The sequence below is a fragment of the Chiloscyllium punctatum genome, chromosome 52 (genome assembly GCF_047496795.1).
Source record: "Chiloscyllium punctatum isolate Juve2018m chromosome 52, sChiPun1.3, whole genome shotgun sequence".
Classification (NCBI taxonomy): Eukaryota; Metazoa; Chordata; class Chondrichthyes; order Orectolobiformes; family Hemiscylliidae; genus Chiloscyllium; species Chiloscyllium punctatum.
In genome coordinates, this window is record NC_092790.1 from 49,408,918 (window position 1) to 49,416,764 (window position 7,847).

General features: G+C 43.2%; 1 long non-coding RNA gene across 5 annotated transcripts in view; it reads right to left on the bottom strand.

Moving 5' to 3' along the window:
* The window catches only part of LOC140470862 (uncharacterized), a 1,231,916-nt gene that overhangs the window by 1,162,749 nt on the left and 61,320 nt on the right, over positions 1-7,847 (bottom strand). The window lies entirely within an intron of this gene.

A 7,847-nucleotide genomic window follows, 5' to 3' on the forward strand; every position in this document is an offset into this window, starting at 1 on the left:
AGGTTTTGTCACAGGGGTGTAGTCTGTACACAGTGTGAGCCAGGGAAAACAATCGGGATAAAATGGAGGGACCCAGTCGCAGGGACCCAGGGTCCCACGGGAACAATTACAGATGGATTTTACATACACCCCCATCCCAATCCCAGGGAAGGAAATCCTGCTGGGTCTTAATAAACAGGTTTACTCAGTGGGTGGAAGCATTCCCCTGCAGATTCTGACCAAGGGACACATGCTCCAGGAAACAAAGTTAAGCAGCTCTGTGGCTTGTTTGGTACTGAGCAGAAATCCCATCTCACATCCCACCCCCAGAGCTCAGGGACAGTAGAAGGAATGAAGCAGACACTGAAAGCTAGTCTGACTAAGGCCCTGACAGAGACAGGCCAGGATGGGTTAGTGTACTCCCCACAATCCTAATGAAACTGACGTCAACCCCAGCAAAGGGAACTGAGCAATCCCCCTTTGAATTTGGACTATGCAGCTGCCAGAGGGTACGGTAGTGGGAGGGCAGGAGATGAACAATGGCAAGGATAGAGTGAAACAATTTATGAAAGAGCTGACAAAGCAACTGCATGAGCTGAGAGGGGAAGTTGCAGACGGACAGAGAATCAGAGACTGGGAAAGGGAGCTCATAAACATCCGAGCTGACATCCCGAACCCAGGAGATCGGGTCAGGGGGGGAAATATTAGTGGAATGTATGAAAGAAACACATCCAAATGCTGGACTTGGCTGGGGGATCCACAGAATTCCAGAGAGGGAACTCTTCCATCCTGCATTAGTAAGGAGCTCTGAATAAACATTGGTCATGCTGCTCAGCACAGAACTCAAGGCTCCTCTTTGATATTTCTCCCAGTAACAGTTGTGCAGGGGCATGTTGGTGGCTGGAGGTCTGTGACCAGTGCCTCTGTTCCACAAGGGTCAGAGCTAGGACATCTGTCCTTTGTAATACATAGAAATGATTAGCCTGAAAATGTAAATGATTTAATTAGCAAGTTTGTAGATGGCACAAAGTGAAGAAGTTGTGAATCGTGAAGAATGTTGTCAAAGGAAACACCAAGGATGAGATCAGTTGGAAGGTTATGCGGAGAAATTGCAGATAGATTTTAATTCAGACAAGTGTGACGTGATGCGTTTTGGGCGGCTCATTGTAAGGGCAATGTATACACTAAAAGGAAGTGTCCTGAGCAGCATTGATATACAGAGGGATCTTCAGGTGCAAGTTCACAGCTCCCTGAATGTGGTGAAGGAGGTGGATGGCAGGCTTGCCCTCTTCTGTCAGGGGAGTGAATATAAAACTGTCATTAGGCCACCTTTGGGGGATTGTGGGCTGTGTTGGGCACCGCATTATAAGGAGGATGTGGAGGCTTTGGAGAGGGTGGAAATGGGTTTACCAGGATGTTGCCTGGATTGGGAGAGGTTGGAAAATCTCGGATTGTTGTCTTTGGAAAGTCAGTGGCTGTGGAGTGATCCGAGAGGGACAAACAGAGTGAATAATCTGAATCTTTTTCCAAGTGGAAATTACCAATTCACAGGCCATAGATTTAAGGGGAGAGGGGGCAAGTTTAAAGGAAATGAAAACCGAAAGAACAGCAGATGTTGTAAACCAGAAAGAAAAACAGAAGTTTCGGAAAAAGCTCAGCAGTTCTAGCAGCATCTGTGAAGAGAAATTTGTTAACATTTCTGAGGAAGGGGGACCGGACCCGAAACATTAACTGATTTTTCTGATGCTGCATGACCTGCTGAGTATTTCCAACATCTGTGCAAGTTTAAAGGGAGTTGTGTCGGACAAGTTTCTTATGCAGGAGATGGTCAGTGACTAGAATTTACTTGCCTGAGAGATGGTAAAAGCAGAAACAATCACAATGTTTAAGAGGCATTTGGACAGACAGATAAACAGGCATGGGTTTGCAGGGATATGGATCATGTACAGGCAGGTGGAATCATGATCCACACAGACATGGTGGGCCAATTATTCCAGTGCTGTCCTGTTCTGTTTTCCAGGGGGTAGAATGTGTGGAGTGAGAGATAATATTTTGAGTGGAATATGTCTCTTCTTTAGAACACACAGTAAGTTGATGCATTTTGAGAGAAGCAATGTCGAAAGGGAATATATATTTGAATGGCACAGACATAGAGAGCAGGGCAGCACGAATGCGGGACAATGTGTACAAATCCTTAAAGGAGAGAGAACATAAAGTGCTTTGAGTAAACGTAAAGGATGCTGGGCTTCATTATCAGAGAGAATGATAACATACTCATGGAAAAGATGCTGACCGTTGACAAAGTTCTAGTTAGGTCATAGTCAATCAGTGCATCCAGTTGTGGTCACCAGATTCCTGGTCAGGATGAGGAAGTTAAAATACCACAGAGGGGCCTGTTCCATATTTTGCTTCTCTTTCAGGATGCATTGGCGACTCAAGGATTAAACATTCTCCTGCCAAAGGTCTTCCTGACGTATTGTAAGAGTACAAGGCCTGTACTCTTCCAATACAGACTGAACACCTCAGTAGGGGTGAGGCAGACCATATCTTTGAAACAGAACCTCTTGGAGCCACACATGTGGATTCTACCATAACCTCAGATAGAGCAATTTGCCCTTTCCAGACAAGACGGAGAGCCCTGGGCACAACCTTGTTAAACTGCCTCCTGCTCCCATTGACTTACTTCCCCTCCATATGAGCATAGGTAAGTGAATCCCGCATTTACTGAAGGAAGAACCCTTCTGCCTTAATCTCTTCCCATCAACACATAATCATGAACAATACGATAATCAGTTTCTGTAATCCATCACACATTATCACAGGACATTGGCATTCATCAAGCTTTGTAAATTCATAATTACCAGCTTTAAACTATGTAATTGCAATTGCCCATGTGACTGATATGCCTTTGTCTAATTCTTATTAAATATACTGTCTCTGTGGGTAAGGCAGAGATTTGTGAAGATGAGTCTGTACAAATAGACACTCGGCTACTTTAGAGATGCTTTGAAATCCTTGCCAGCTGTCCGATAATAAAGCTACTGCTGTTGTACAGAAAACTTGTGTCATCTGGATTTGTGGAACAAAATAGACATCAACATGGAAGGATATGAGTGATCTTCAGGGTGTGGAGGACAGACTTACTGGAGTGGTTCACTGATGAAGAAAATGCAGTCACTAGATTGATTTGAAGAAATTGCTATTTTGTTTGAAATAAACAAGTTAAATATATTTTTGATAGAGCTGTACAAGATTATAACAGACCTAGATATAGCAGACAAAAAATATCTGTATTTGATAGGTGATGGCACAAGAATTAAGACCAGATGTGAGGTTTTGAGACAGTGGGAGATGAGCAAGTGTTTCTGCTGACTGTATTGGCTGGAAATATGCAGAACATGTTGCCTATTATGGTGATGCAAGTAGAGAAGATCAATAATTGATATAAACAATTAGATCAGTTCTGAGGGAAATAAACTTGCAGAGTTTGGGGTACGTATGGGGAATGAGAATATTGGATTCTGCTACAGAGAGCCAGCTTGGATTTAATGGGGCTCTTTCTACGCTATAATGCATTTTATTTGGACTGGCTTAACTTGCTCTGGTCACCGATTAAGTTGTCATTTCGGTAAATCTGCTCAGTGTTGCTACTCAGACCAACACAGGCTGTCCCTCTCCCTCCACAGCAGGAGATAATGTTTACTGTTTTATACTGGGTTCTTTGGGGGGTAGTCGGAGGTGGGGGGGGGGGGGGGGGTGCAGGCTAACGGTGTGTGTAACAGTCTGTCAGCATTTATCTGAAATGGAAAAACACCAGTGCAGCCAGACAACGGACCGACTCTGGAAATGTGGGGAATGACAGAAGGGAATTCTTTACCCATCCCACCTGGAAAGTGGCCAAACCAGTCAGACTGGGGAGAAGCTGTTCACCTGCTCTGTGTGTGTGTGTGTGTGTGTGTGTGGGGGGGGTGGGGAGGGGAAGGGATTCACTTCGGCATCCATCCTGCTGAGACACCAGTCAATTTACTGAGAGCCACAGTTGAAGGATATTTTTCTCTTTTTCACGCCAAGTAATGAACAATGGTTTTGGCAGCTCATAAAGTTGTGCATATTGAGATCTTAGCTTTGGAAATGTTCACAACATTGTTGAACATGTACAGATTCACACTGGGTACAGATTTTTATTTTCCTTTATTCATTCACAGGATGAGGGTGTCACTGGCCCGGCAGCATTTACTGCCCATCCCCAATTTCCCAGAGGGCAAATAAGAGTCAACCACATTGCTGTGGGTCTGAGGTCACAATGTAGGCCAGACCAGGGAAGGATGGCAGCTTCCTTCCTGAAAGGGCATTACTGAACCAGATGGGTTTTTCTGACAATCGATGAATGGTCATCATTAGACTCTAAATTCACAAGTTTTTTTATTGAATTCAAATTCCCCCCATCTGCTGCAGCAGGCTTTGAACCCAGGTCTCCAGAACACTATCTGGGGTTTTAGATTAACTGTCTCAAGACAATACCACTCAGCCAAGACTTCCCCACATCGCTGTCCATCTGTACAGAGTGAACAGCGATATTCTGGTTCATCAGAACTGGGTAATCACACATACGTTTGCTCAATGATTGCAGAAGTTGGATGTTTGGCAATGATTGGCAATTGAAATCCATCTCCGAACTATGTATTCTGGGGTTTGTTTCTGATGATGATTGGAAGCATCATTAGTCTTGTTATCCTTTGGGGATTAAAACAGTTTCAATTAGCTTTCTGTTAAATTCATGGCAATCAATTCTATCTCACTACTCTCAGGCAGATTAGTTTCTTTTGAAGGGTTCTCCATCTCCCTAACCTTCTCCATCTTCTCCCCCAACAGTACAATAACCTCATAGAGTCTCTTTGTGACTATGAATGAGACAATCTCATCAACTGTTTCTTTCCCTACTCCTGTGTCAAGTTGGATCTTAAACTCCCCTTACTGCAATTGTGATCCTGTATCATTGTACAGTGCTGCTCGTATTTCATGTCTTGGCCTATCAGTGTTCATGAAACTGCATGTAGTATATGGGGCCAATAGTGTAAGAGTTTAGCCCTTTCCTTCCACCAACAGCAGTAGAATTGTATTCCAACAAAACTTACAGAATCACGGCCAAGCATATCCACCAACTTACCTCTTACCATCAAACCAGAGTATCAATTCTCATTCAACTGAGAGAATTCAGGAGGGCATGTCAGTAACAGCAGCATGAATACCTAAAATTGAGGTGTTAACCTGATGCAGTTCCCAAAGAGGACGACTTGTGAGCCTAACAGCATAAGCAGCAAGTGATAGACAGAGTGAAGCAATCCGGGAAATAACAGATCTAAGATCTGCAGTCCAACTAAATCCAGTTGTGAATGAAGTCAGAGCACAGCTGGAATTCTGAGGACAGTTCTCTTCAAGATATTAACCAACAAGAATGTCAGACTGGATTAATTATCATAAAACTCAAGTCCTTTTGATATTTATATATTTACAATCAGTGTTCAATTCACCAAATGTAGCTGAAGGTAAAGATAATCTTCAAGTGATTGTAACAGTGGAGACATCTTAAGACTTGATCAGCAAATTAAAGCCTGTTGTGTTTAGATAGTAATAATTTTAAAGAGATTTTAAAAAGTAAGGTGACTTGAGTATAATGGAAAAAGTTGATTGGTGGGTAGCTGATAATGTTGTTTTAATCTGAAGTTAATTTAGGATTAGTTAACAAATAAACATATGGTAGGGAAACCCAGTCCCATGGAGTGCACATCCAGTTCCATGTGGGAAAATCAGGACACTTCTTGTGAGAGCGACAACCACAAGAACACGGAGGTGACATGGGAAATGTCAGGAACATTTGTTTGACCACAGTTAAAGTACTGCACACATTTCTGATCCCCTTATTCCAGGGTTAATGTGATCACACCATAGAGGGTACACAGGAGATTGATCAGAATGTTTCTACAATTGGAAAATTTCTGCTCTGAGAAAAGGTTGGATAGATTGGGAATGATTTCCGAGGAGGATGAGCTGAGATTTAATTGAAGTGATAAAATGCTGAGGAATCCAGATCGAGTGGATAGGAAGGAGCTATTCATTAACTGAGAAGTCAGAAACTGGAGGATTTAGATTGAAACTAATTCCCAGAAAGAATGGGAGGGGAGAATTCATTTCACTCGGAGATGGTGGGGAGCAGGAACTCATTGATGGGGTGGCAGAGGCAGTAACCAGCATCACATTAGAATAAAAGGACATGGATGTAACTGAGATGCTGGAACATGCAGGGCTGCGGACTAAAGTCTGCAGAATGGGATCATTGTGATTGATTTAACATTTCTCCAGAATATTAAACTCAACTCCAATTTGAGAATTTATGAACATCATCCAACCTGAATTCCAAATGTCAGAATAAATTTATCAGAAAGTTCAGCACAGATCGAGGCCACTTGGCCTATCCTGCATGGGTTGGCTGTAATAGAGTGATCCAGGCTTTACAGCGTTCTGTACTCACCAACGAGAGCAACAATTTCAGACTGCGTACTCTGTTTTGTCAATGTATTTCTTTGACAGCTGCTCACCTTGTTTCCTGGTTTCTTTCCCAGCCTTAGCTCCATTCCCCATGGCCTTGAGGGACTACCATTTCTGCAATTTAATCTCTGCTGCCTTCCCCCGTGTGACAGACTGTTTTTGTCCTTGTCTCACCCCCACCTTGCTCACAACTCATTACATTTCTGATGGTTCCCAGACCTCTGTGACTTCACAGCGCCCCCTGGGTCAGTGGCACGAGTTTTGAATTCTCTTCCTCATGAGATAATTGGAAATCTTCCTGGCTGCAGTTTCCCCCAGATTTTATTTTGAAAAAAAAGAGGATTTGGGTCAGTCAAGTATTTGTAACACAAGCCTTCATCTACAATCCTGAGCACTTAGACATAATATGTGACCCTCCCACAGATGTGCAGGTTTGATGGATTGGCCGTGCTAACATGGCCTGTAGTGTGTAGTTTAGGTGGGTTGGGTTAGCCATGCTAAATGTGGGGTTATGGAGGTAGGGTGGGACAGCAAGTCATTGCAGACTCGATGGACTGAATAGTCTCTTTGTGCGCCTAAGGGATTCTGTAATTCTAACTAGTTGTGATTGTTGTCATATTTTCCTAAGTCCAGGTTCATTCAACTCAGGTACACATGCTGCCTTTTGTGTTTCTGTGGGTGCTCACTCAATCCTTTCCTTCTGTTTTACATCAATTTCACACTGTATGTGAGGGTGAGAATGAAAGTGTAAATATAAATACTCCAACCGAAACCCTCACAGGTCAGGAACTGTTTCTGCTACTAGCATCACTCACAACAGGAAAATAAAGGTTCAGTCACAAATCTGACAGAAACACAGTAGTTATAATCACCAGGAAAGGCTTAACAGCTTAAAACTCTTTTCTAAAGAAAAGAGGAGGCTGAGAGACAACCTGGTAAAAGTAGGAAGCTTTGTGTCTGTGTTTTCAGAGATTTGAGGTTGAAATTATTGGGTTGAAGCATGCTTCATTGCCCCAGGTCATCAAAGGTGCTATCTAAATGTGCATCTTTCTTTCTGCCTATCTGTCTGAGTCAACAATCAGATGGATAGGTCATTGTCTGAGTGTTTTCCCAAATCCCTGATTGTGGGGGAGGCAGATACAATCTCAGGTGCCAGCTGCCTCTAGTCCACCTACATGGGCATGTTGAAGAGCATGACAGGAGAATGGATTGAAATGGAGAGTTCAACGCCAGAATGTAATAGGAAGAAGGAAATAAACAGGACTTTTGGATCCCAGGGGATACAGACTCCAGGATTAGTCCTTGTGGGCATTCCCGCAGTA